The sequence below is a fragment of the Rhinatrema bivittatum genome, chromosome 7 (assembly GCF_901001135.1).
Source record: "Rhinatrema bivittatum chromosome 7, aRhiBiv1.1, whole genome shotgun sequence".
Lineage (NCBI taxonomy): Eukaryota > Metazoa > Chordata > Amphibia > Gymnophiona > Rhinatrematidae > Rhinatrema > Rhinatrema bivittatum.
Genome location: NC_042621.1, coordinates 25422008 through 25434517, shown reverse-complemented (window position 1 = coordinate 25434517; position 12510 = coordinate 25422008). Strand labels below are relative to the sequence as shown.

At 38.5% G+C, this 12510-nt stretch overlaps 1 protein-coding gene across 1 annotated transcript in view; it reads left to right on the top strand.

Moving 5' to 3' along the window:
* Window positions 1-12510, top strand: part of CDH11 (cadherin 11) — a gene marked incomplete in the record, with an annotated part of 315442 nt that overhangs the window by 125945 nt on the left and 176987 nt on the right. The window contains 1 exon segment of the mRNA XM_029608176.1: window positions 1099-1239.

The window sequence follows — 12510 nt, the reverse complement described above, 5'->3', positions numbered from 1 at the left end:
GTAAGCTCAGGCTTAGTCCTCATGCTTATTTTCCTGTGAGGATTGCTATTGGAGTCAGGAGACAGAGGTAAGTTTGCAATTCTGAAAGATTTTCCAGAAGGCAGCACAATATCATTGCCTTGAGATGGCAGAGGACTAAATCTTTCCCTGCCAAAGACACCGTATTGTTATGTATATCATAGTTAAGGGGTTATTTTCCAAGTTGCATCATGGTCTTTTCACATGCAAAAGCACCATAATAGAGAAAGAGAGAGAGAGACTATAAAGCCCTTCTAGTAGTTAGGTATTTATACCTCTATAGGAGGCCCACCTAGTAACGCGAGATGAGGTTTAGGTAGTAGTGTAGGGGTTAGGGGCCACTGACATTCAGAGTGAGATGTACGAACAGAACAGTACACTCTTGTGAAGATTTGATGACCTTCGAAGTAAGAAAACTTACACAGTTGAAATTTGTACAGTCTTATCTCAACCTAGCTTGATGGACTCTCAAACTGGGTAACATCAAGCTAGGTTGAGAGAACTTTGTACAAATCTCATCTTTGTGTGAGTTTCTCACTCCGAAGGTCATCAAATCTTCACAAGAGTGTACTGTACTGTTCTGTTCGTACGTCTCACTTTGAATGTCAAAGTGGCCCCTAACCTCTACACTAATACCTAAACCTCACCTCAAGTTACTGGGTGGGCCTCCCATAGAGATATAAATATCTAAGTGAGGGCATTATGGCTAGGTTCTCTCTCTTTCTCTTTCTCTCTCTCTCATAGAATTTGTAATGAAAAAGGTGTAGTTAATTTCAGCATTATGGCTTCACAAACTGTGAAGTTTGCAATTCTGAAAGACTTGCATTTTCACCATAAATGACCCCCTTAGATTGTTAGTAAATTACTGATAGCAGCACTGGTGAAAGATGGGGATTTATAAAAAAAAAATAATTTTTGGAAATGTAAGTTCAAATGAAAATATTGGGACATTTGATTATGAGGAACAAAGGTTTGAGTTCAATATGAAATAATATTGGCTACCAATAGAAGAATGTAGGGTGGACAATTTAAGTTAAACAATAGTGTACTCTTTTGTTTTGTTTTGTTTTTGTCTTGAAGTAGGAAGACTCGATTGGAAGATAAAGTTTTACTGCAGTGGTTTGGAGCAGGGAAGAGACTAGAGATCAGGAAGTTACAGAAGTTAAAATGAGGTCTGCTATGGATGGAAAATGACATAAATTTGCAAACCATAAGGAGTGGGTGAGTTTATTGTTTCAAATCATTCTGATTATTTCTCATTCTGAAAACCTTTGCAAAAGGTGTTTAAATAACAGGACTGATAATCACTTCCTTCCTTATGGCTTAGAGTCAGGTTATCACCCTACACTGAGTGTGCTTTGAGAATTAAATGCTCACTGTTGCATCTGTTACTATGACAGGGATATGGTGTATTTTAACAACCTACTGCATGCAAAAAAACAAATTAATGTCATTACCTTTCTGATTGACTGAATATCACCTATTATTTAACAATTAAAATTTGGTGTTGTTTTCAAGCCTGTTAGAAGTCATTTGTACTTCTCTTTTGTTGAAAAAAAATCTGTAAAACATGGCAAGCACTGGTCTTCATTGTAAACTACATTTTTTTTCTGGATCAGTTTAAAAATGTTAAATAATAGCTATAGATCATTGAACAGGGCACAGTCCTCAACGTTGTCTTCTAATTTCTTTTCAATGTCTCATTATTAGTAGGCATCAAGATGATTCTAAAGTTTTAATTTATATTTTTTAAAACGTGCTTTCTCGCCTTATTATTGACACCTTGTCTTTGTGGTTGGTCATTTTCTTTTGAAGTGCCTTTTCAATTATATTCTAGAGCTGCAGGGGGAAAAGGCTATTTTTGACAAAGGCATGGCATAAACTATTTGTATGGCAGCTTCATCATCGTTCCCTTAGCTAAACTAGACTGGAAAGTTCATTAAAAAGAAAAATTAATAGTGCAAGGTTAGGGGGGAAACAATAACAGATGATGATTGGCCAGTGGTAGCCCACTGAATTCACCTAGCAGAATAACAGTGACACCTTTTTCTCTTAAAGGAATGCTTCTCCTAAGGTTTTAGGCAGACTCTATTCTTCTAATCATATGATGCCAGTACTGCTTTGAGATACCTCTCCTGCAAAAAGGGCTCCTTTGTTGAATTTCTGGAATGACAGAATCTTGTAACTTGACATCATAAAAAAATATGTTGTCTCCCAAAGCATGAATCATTATTTTTTCTCTGACTCCCCATAGTCCGAATATGATTTCCAGCAGTCGTAACTCAATGGTCATCCTTTCTGTTTCAGTAATTTATGATTTCTTTTCTTTTAATATCATTGAAACTGGCAAGCAGGGTATTTTTTTCAACTTTTTGCATAATTTTACATGTTCAAATGACTTTTCAAAAGTGCTATGTACAAACTTTTTTTTTTCTTTTGGGGATGGTAGTTTCCTCATATTCCTTTGGGCTTCCAGCTCTATGAGAATCAGAGCTAGAATCCAGTACTGTGAGCCTTCATTTGCAACTGCCTAGAGATTTTTTTCCCCTACTTTATACCCTCTCCCAGCTCAACTAGCCCAGTCATAGCAAAGGCAGTCCTTGGTTGGGGTCATGCACCAGGGTTCCTTTCAGAGTCCTGCAATAATGGTCCCTAAATCTATCCACTAGATTTCACCATTGCTAGATGACCAGGACCCTCTCTTCCCTCTCTCCCCCCTCCCAGAGGCTGCAAATGTTACTGTACTGCTACTGAGTCACCAGGATGATTCAATTTTGCCTTTTTTGTTTGTGAGGATTCCTCTTCATAAAGTTAATTCACCCATTCCATATTTAAACTTGTTTCCTGTCTACAATCTACATTCTCGCACAAAACAGCATGCCATTAAAGTTCATTTAGTTACACCTAACACTGTACTTTTCTTGAAAGTATCTATCTGTCTTAGGCCTGGATTCATCATTCATCGCTGAATGATGAATCCAGTGAAAACAGGGGGCGGGGGGGCGAAGGGATGGGTGGGCCTGTGAAAGCCCGCAGCCTTCGCACCAAAATGGTGTCTTCGCTGCCGGCTTTCGCACTGAGTAGCGCCACCGTGAAAGGTGGTGCTATTCGGCGCGCTACTGCTGACGATAACGTTGGTAACATTTTCGCAGGCAGCAAAGACACCGCCGACTTCTCCCTCCCCCGCCCTGACTCCTCCCCTCCCCCTAATTAGCATTATATCGAATGTGAAAAGTCCCTTTTCACATGCGATATAGTTTTAGTGAATGACCCTATTAGACAGGGAAGATTTCAGCTAGCATTATGCATATTATCAAGCATATGCTAATGACATTCAGTTTCTTATTCCTGTTATTACATCCTCAGTGGATGCTTTGGCATTGGCTTCCAAAGGCTTGTCTGAATTAGAATTGAATGTATGAGTTTAAACTGGCCCTTAATATCTGGAAAACTGAAACAATCATTTGTCTTTGCAACATTACCAATAGGCAATTCCTATATCAACTCAGGTTAGAAATTTGGGAGTCATATTTGAATTGGATTTATTTATCTGGATGCATGTCAACTCTCTTGTAAGAGCTGCCTTTTCAGAGCATCCTTTTTAATATTACATCTTCTCTGAAAGTTGAAGTTCTTTCCGTATTTGTCAGATTTTTGCACAGTGTTGGGGATGTTGCTTTTAATGGGGCTAGACTATTGTAACTCTGTTATACTGTATATCAGGTTTTCTGCTAATACAAATAAGGGCCCTACCAATTGTCTAGAATGTGGCTGTGTGAGATCCTACTGGGGCTAATTTATGAGATCACATTAACTTTAGATTGCAGGCTCTATATTAGTTACCAATATCATTGCAAACAAGATTGAACACTGCAATGATTATTCTCAAATCATTGATAACACTGCACCTCTCTGTAGTAGTAGTACAGTCCTGAGAATTTAGAGGCTATAGTATTTCCTGTTTTGCGTTCTGCTGATTTGCAGCCTTTTGGAGGTACCTTCTTTGTAGCTAGTGCATTTGGCTGAGGTTTATGAGAGAGCCTTTTAAGTTGCTGGGACTGTGTGTTATAACTTTTTGCCAGCATGTTTGCAAGCTATTGAATGCCATATAATTTTCAAGAAACAATTAAAGGCATTATTTTTTAGACAGGCATTTGGTTTAAAGATATAGGGACATGTTTTCCCAGATAGTTAGCTTTTTCAGTAATAGCTGAGTAAAGCAATTCTTTGAGTCAGTGACTCCATCAAATACATTGATCAAACAAGTTTACTGGAAAGACTCTCAGAAATAGGACGCCATGATAAAACTTTACATTGGTTCGCCTCTTACTTGAACAATCAGTCTAATCAAGTTAATATTAACAATACTTTATCAGACATCATAAGCCTCAAGACTTGAGTACCACAGGGATCTGCCCTGTAGGCCACACTGTTCAACATATACATGTTACCACTTTGTCATTTATTAACCAGATTAGGTCTTAATCACTACATATATGCAAACAATATCCAAATAATAATACCAGTTCATGATACACTAGATATAAACACAGTATTTATCTTAAAATCATTAAAAGGCTACTTACACAAATGAAACTGAGCTTAAATGTAGAAAAAATGGAAATTATCCTTTTAGAAAGGAAATCCTCAAATTTAGACCAAAGATTAATAATTCCACAAGATAACTTCTCGATCAACCTAGCAGATAATGAACAAGACCATGGAGTCTGTATTAACTCTGAGCTTAATTTTAAAAAACATATAACAAATAAAGTAAAAGAGGGATACAGTAAACTCTTGATGCTTAGGTGACTTAAACCGTTATTGACCCAAAATGATTTTACAACAGTTTTTCAATCCTTGATATTTGCCAGTACAGATTACTGCAATTCATTACTACTTGGCCTTCCATCCTCAACTATTCGTCCTCTTCAGGTATTGCAGGACGCAGCAGCAAGGGTCTTAACGGGTAGTAGGAAAAAAGATCATATTACTCCTATTCTGATATCCTTGCACTGCCACTGACTGCCTATTGAATATAGGATTCAATTTAAAGCACTTTGTACTATACACAAATCAATTTAAGGCGAGCAAGTGGATTGGATGAATGCAGTAATTCGGCTGCATACGCCGCAAATAAATTTAAGGTCCGCAAATAAAGGTCTGCTCTCTATTCCCTCTGTAAACTCTGCATGACTCTCCCTTGCCAGAGAAAGAGCAATTTCACTGGCTGGACCTAAATTATGTAACATCTTACCTGAAGCCCTAAGGCTACAAGCAGAATTAAAGAAGTTTAAAAACACACTTAAAACCTGGCTGTTTGAGAAGACATACACGATAGGTAATGGTGGATAGCTTTTCAACCTTCAGTGTTCTTTTTTTAGCACCATAGTCTTACAGTTTAATCTTTTATGCTCTTATATCTTTTACCTTTTATTCTGTTTTTTAATTTTATTTTATACCTTTTATATCTTTTTTGTAATACTTTTTATATCTTTTTATTAACTTTATTTTATGATTATGAGATTATTTTATTTCTATTTATGCTTTTATTAATGGATGTCTTGTATTAAATTTTGTAAATCATTGTGATGGCTTATCTAAATGACGGTATAGAAAACCTGACAAATAAATAACTAAATAAATAAATAAGTGAGGATTATCTAATGTAACAACTGTAGAACCTTTATTTTGAGGTAAATCATCTGGAAACAGGGCTTGCCCCATTTGTTCAGAACTCTCTTCATGAAAGAGGAATTGGCTCACCTTAAAGCTAAATTAAATGCAATAAAGAAAATATCAACAAGAAATCCATACCCACTCTACAGTATAATTCAGGAATTGTTTCACCATTTGCCAAGAAGAACTCAAAAGCCCATGAAAAAGTGATATACAGTAGACAGATGTAGGACAAGACATGTGACCCAAAGTGTGCAGCCCACATGCCTCTCCCCCCAACTTACAAGTTGCAAACAGCAACCCAGGAACAAATGGATTACTGTGGGCTCTGGTAAAGTAAGTCCTGTGTTGAGGAGACACACCCTCTTGACACAAATACAAAATGCCTTCTCTGTATTACATAATGAAGAAGCTAAAGAGACAGAGATTGAAGAGGCATTTGAAAAGAAGAAACCCAAAGCATGCAAAAATTCCAGAATACAAACAATAACATTCAGACCAAGCTCATTTTGCTGGGTGACTCAATCAGCAGAGGCACCAATTTGGGAACTCTTTTCGAGGAGTACACTATAGTTAAAATCTTTTCGGGATCATCAGCTAGTAGAAACAACATTCAAATATTCAATGCAATCAAAGAAGAAAGCAAGGACTCTAAAGTTGATATTATCAACCATCTGGGAACCAATGACATTACTAGAAACAGCATCTAAGTGGTACAGAAAGACTTCCATTCTCTGACGAAGCAGATCAGTCACATGGCAAAGACTATTGCCTTTTCAGAATTCTTACTTGTTCATGGAAAGGGGAAAAAGAGACTAAGTCATATTCATAAATTCCATACATGGCTCAAAACTTGGTGTAAGGAACAAAGTTTTAGATATATTGGAGGCTGGGGTAATTTATGGAACAGAAAAGGACTCCATGTGAAAAATGGCTTACATCTTTCTGTGGCAGGAAAAAGGATTCTAAGGGATAAATTCTAATCCTATGCCAAAAGGCATTTAAACTAAATGACAGGGATGGCAGAAGGACATTGGAATGTCACCCTCCAACAACAACAAAAACAAAAACAAAACTAAAACTAAATACAAAAACAAAAACAAAGGAAAAGGGTGAGGGTGAGGGGGATAACAAAAGTCAACTAAATAAGGCAAAAAAGTCCAAGAAAAGCAAACAATGGAATGAGAGAAATTGGAAAGCTATGAGCACACATGCTCATAGTCCGGGCAAAAAAAATCCCAGACCTGCAAGCCCTAATGATGGAGGCAGACTTGGACGCTGTTGTGAAGACATGGTTCACAGAATCTCATGATTGGGATATGGCCATACCGGGCTATAACTTGTTAAGGAAGGACTGAAAGGACAGAAAAGGAGGAGGAGTAGCTCTTTATGTCAAAAACAATATCCAGGCAACTGAACTGCAAGGAATAGGGGTAGAGAAGAAGCATTGTGGGCCGACCTAAAAAAAGAGGATGGTGCATCTATTTTTACTGGAGTGGTTTACAGGCCTCTGACTCAAATTGAAGAACTAGACAGAGAGCTGATTGAAGACATCCAAAAGGTGGGAAGGAAGGGAGATGTGTTGATTGTTGAAGATTTTAATCTGCCATATATAGCCTGGAGGATTCCTTCTGCGGAATCTAACAGAAGTAGAGAGATAGTGGATTCCCTGCAAGGGGCTCTGTACAAAAAAATGGTAATAGAACCCATGAGGGAGGGAGTTATTCTCGCCTTAGTGCTAACAAATGGGGATAGCATCTCAAATGTCTGGGTGGGGGCTCATCTTGGCATTGGTGATCATCACATGGTATGGTTTGATATTACAAATAGAATATGGAGAAGTCACACAAAGACCCAAGTTTTGAACTTCAAAAATACAGACTTTTCTGAAATGGAAAAATTCCTGGAGATTGAACTTGAAGACTGGGAGAAAATGGGAGAGGTGGAAAAACTGTGGGCCAAACTAAAAGAAGCAATTACAAAGGCAATTAATCTTTACATTAGACAAGTTAACAAAAGCAAGAGAAATAGGATATGTATCTGGTTCTCAAAGGAGGTAGCTGATAAAATAAAAATAAAAAACAGTGTTCATGAAATATAAAGGATCCCAAAAAGAGGAACACAGAGAAGAATATCTGGTTAAGCTAAGAGAGATGAAGAAAGTAATCAGGAAAGCAAAATGTCTGGCAGAAAGAAGATTGAGAAAGAGGTAAAGAGAGGTGACAAAACCTTTTCTCAGATACATCAGAGAAAGGAGAAAGGTCCAAAGTGGTATAGTGAAACTGAAATGTGAAAAGGATCAATGGTAGAAATGTGAAAAGGATCAAAGGTGGAAAAGGCGGAAATATTAAACAAATACTTCAGTTTGGTATTCACTAAGGAAGACACTGGAGAAGGACCGTAGTTGGTTAACAAGGCTGTGCATGGGAGTGAATTTGACGAAACCCCATTTATGGAAGATTGAATGGGAAGAGCTAGGAAAATTGAAAGTGGATAAAGCCATGGAGTCTAATGTGATTCATCCTAAGATACTGAGAGAGCTCAGAGATGTGCTGGTGGGTCCGCTGAGTGACCTGTTCAATAGATTGCTGGAAACAGGAGTGGCACAGAGTGAATGGAGAAGACTGGTAATGGTCCTGCTTCACAAGAGTGGGCGCAGAGAGGAGGCTGGAAATTACAGGCCAGTTAGCCTCACCTTGGTGGTGGGAAAATGAATGAAGACAGCTGAAAGAAAGGATAGTGATCTATAAACTGGTGAGTTGCTAGATCTGAGACGGCACAAACTCACCAGGGGAAGGCCCTATCAGATGAATCTGATTGATTTCTTTGATTGAGTGACTAGAGAACTGGATCAGGGAAGCACACTCAATGTGATTTACTTGGCTTTTAGTAAAGCCTTTGTTATGGTCCCGCATAAAAGATTTGTGAACAAAATGAGAAGTTTGGGAGTGAGAGACAAGGTGGTGGCATGAATTACAAACTGGTTGACATATAGAAGACAGTGGGTATTAGTAAATGAACCTACTCTGAAGAGAGAACGGTGTTAAGTGGAGTGCCGCAGGGTGTTGGGACTGGTTCTGTTCAACGTCTTTGTGAGCAACATTGCAGAAGGGATAAAAGGTAAAGTTTGTCTATTTGTGGATGATACTAAGATCTGCAACAGAATGTACATGCCAGAAGGAGTAGAAAGAATGAGACGTGATTTAAAGAAGCTTGTAGTCGAAGATATGGCAACTAGGATTTAATGCCAAGAAGTGTAGAGTCATGCATCTGGGATGTAGTAATCTGAAAGAACTGTATGCAATGGGGTGTGAAGCGCTGCTGTGCACAGAACAGGATCTAAGGATGGCGAAGCAATGTGATAAGGCGATAGCTAAAGCTAGAAGAATGCTGAGCTGCATAGAGAGAGGAATATCTAGTAAGAAAAGGGAAGTGATAATCCTCTTGTACAGATCCTTGGTGAGGCCTCATCTGGAGTACTGTGTTCAGTTGTGGAGACCGTATCTCAAAAGGGACAGAGACAGGATGGAGGTGATCCAGAGAAGGGCGATCAAAATGGTGGGGGGTCTCCATCAAATGACTTATGAGGAGAGGTTGAAGGACCTAAATATATATATATATATATATATATATATATATATATATATATATATATACCCTGGAGGAGAGGAGGAGCAGAGGAGATATGATACAGACCTTCAGATATTTGAAAGGTTTTAATGATGTACGATCAACAACAAACCTTTTCCGCAGGAAAGAAACCAATAGAACTAGGGGTCATGAAATGAAACTCTTGGGATGACAACTCAGAATCAATGTCAGGAAATATTTCTTCATGGTGAGGGTGATAGATGCCTGGAATGCCCTTCTGGAGGTGGTGGTGAAGACAAAAATGGTGAAAGATTTCAAAAGGGAATGGGATAAGCACTGTGGATCCCTAAAGGCAAGAGGAAGGGAATGTAGTAAGAGGTATGGGGGTAACTTGCTGGGGTGATGGATACTACCCTTAACAAATAAGCTTTCATACTGTTTATGCAACTCTATCACTGCTCGCTTCTTCAATGGCAAGGGGTAAAGAGGAAAAGAAGAATTAGATTCAGATAACAACAAACAAGGACATTGAACTGTACAGTCTGGGAAAACAAATAAGCATGGGGGCAACTTGCTTGATGCAGTGGTTACTACCCTTAACCCAAAAACCTGATACTACACTTCTGATGCAACTACAGTATTGCTCTCTGCTTCAACTATGGAGGGGGGGGGGGGGGAGGAAATTGGATTCAAACAGTGACCAATAAGAGCCCTCTCCTTGGTGGTCTGAATAACTGATAAGTATGGGAAACTGATAACTATGGGAGCTTCCTGGGCAGTCTGAATCGGCCATGATTGTTTTCTAGTCAGTTATATTTTATGTTATGATTATTTTGAATTTCTGTATGTAATCTGTTTGGAACTGTGGAGAGCGAGGATAATTTTTTAAATAAAATAAAAATAAAATATATGCTTCATAAGCATTTTATTATAAAATAAATTATTTTGATGGGAAATTAGATAAATTATAAAATACATTTTTTTGATGAGGAAGTCAAAAACTTTCAGAAACAAATTGGTACTGCTCCATTCCCCTTGGGAAAACAGATATCTCCTGAACAGGATAAGTGGTCTGCTTTCTCACCATCAACTGTTAAAGAGGTTAATTTGATTGCCTCTGGTCTAAAATCCATTCATTCAGGTCAAGACCCCTGCCCATTTGTAATTGTAAAAAACATGCATACAGCATTCTTTGAATTTGTAAAGCAAACAATAAGTAGGTATTTGGAAGAAGGTTGTGTGCCCAGTAAATGGGCACACAACCTTCTTCTAAAAGGACACTAATATTTCAGTAAATGATTTACCAAATTATCTCCCAGTTTTTTATCTACCAGCAGTTACTAAAATATTGGAAAAGGTGGTTATACCACAGCTAGATGATTTCATGAGTGCTGCTGCTATTCTTGATCCATACCAGTATGGTTTCCAGAAATAGCACAAGACAGAGCTCTTGTTGTTTTTGATGGATACCTTATTATGTTGTTTAGATCATGGCCAGTCAGGCACTAGATTTGTCCATGGTATTTGACATGGTACATCACAAAATTATTTAACACCACTTGCAGGCTTGTCGTATTTCAGGTGTTGTTCTGAAGTGGTTTTGGTCATTTTTTATGAACGGAAAGTAACTTATCCAGTATTCAACCTGGTACACAATGAACTGGGTGGTGCCACAGGGTTCTGCATTGTCCTTGGAATTGCATAATATTTATCTTTTGCCTCTGTGGATGTTACTTCAAAGTTTAGGTATTTCAGATTTTATTTACGCTGATGATGTCCAGCTTTTTCTTCTTAGTGAGGCAAATGAAGTTATGCCTGAAAGATGCTTAGAGGACATTATTGCATCTGTTAAAATATGTTTATCAGAGAATCATTTATTTTTTAATGTAAAAAAAAATGAAAATTATTTCTTACCTGCTAATTTTTGTTCCTGTAGTAGCACGGATCAGTCCAGACTGTGGGTTATATCCCTATTCCAGCAGATGGAGACAGAAGAAAACTTGTGAGGTGCTCAGAATTAACCATGAGCACCCTCTGCATCCCATCAATATTAAGAATATCAAAGCAGAACAAAAATCTCAGAACTAACTGATGAATGGATCAAGCAAAAATCTCCCAGCAAAATAGGGAACTATATACAAGTGGCCATTAAGGTAAATATTGTTTGTAGTCCAAAACTTGCAAATGTAAATCCCGAAGCCTTCAAGAAAATTTGAAACCTTGTTATACCACCGATGAGCAGGCTAACTGTACTGAAAAAGCAAGTTATTGGACCAGAAATCTGCTACCGAAAAGAGCTGGTGGGCATCTGGACTGATCCGTGGTACTACAGGAACAAAAATTAGCAGGTAAGAAATAATTTTCATTTCCCTGTACGACTACGTACCTGGATCAGTCCAGACTGTGGGATGTACCAAAGCTTCCCTAAATAGGGTGGGCCCCAGATAGCCCTGCTCAAATGACCTGGTTGCCAAATGAACCCAAACCAGGTGGTCTAAGATTTAAATGATAATGACGCACAAAGGTATGTAGTGATTTATATGTCGCAGCTCTTTAAATTTCTTGAGGAGACACCGCCTGACTTTCCACCCAAGAAGTCACCTGAGAACGAAGAGAATGTGCTTTCACTCCGTCCGGAGGGCATTTCCCCGAACACTATATAAGTAGCAACAATTGCTTCCTTCAACCAGTAAGCAATAGTGGTCTTTGAGGCCTGATGTCCTTTCTTGGGGCCACTCCAGAGAACAAACAGATGGTCCGAAAGACGAAAATCATTGGTGACCTCCAGGTAACGAAGGAGAGCTCACTTAACATCGAGCCACCGTAGCTCCCTAGAAACTTCTTCCTGAAAAGCTGGTAGTTCCACCAACTGATTGAGGTAGAAAGAGGATACCACTTTTGGGAGGAAAGATGGCACTGTGGTCAGGGAGACCCCTGAATCCGTGAAACGCAAATAGTGTTCCCTACAAGACAAAGCGTGCAATTCCGATATTCTGCGAGCAGAAGAAATAGAGACTAGAAACACCGTCTTTAGAGTTAAATCCTTGAGTATAGAATTCTTCAGCAGCTGAAATGGAGGATCACACAAAGCGTGTAAAACCAGATTAAGATTCCACAAAGGACACAGAGTACGGACCAGAGGTTTCAAATGCTTTACCCCTTTCAAAAAATGGGTAATGTCCGGATGAGAAGCCAGACGGGTCCCATCCATGGGTCCAACAA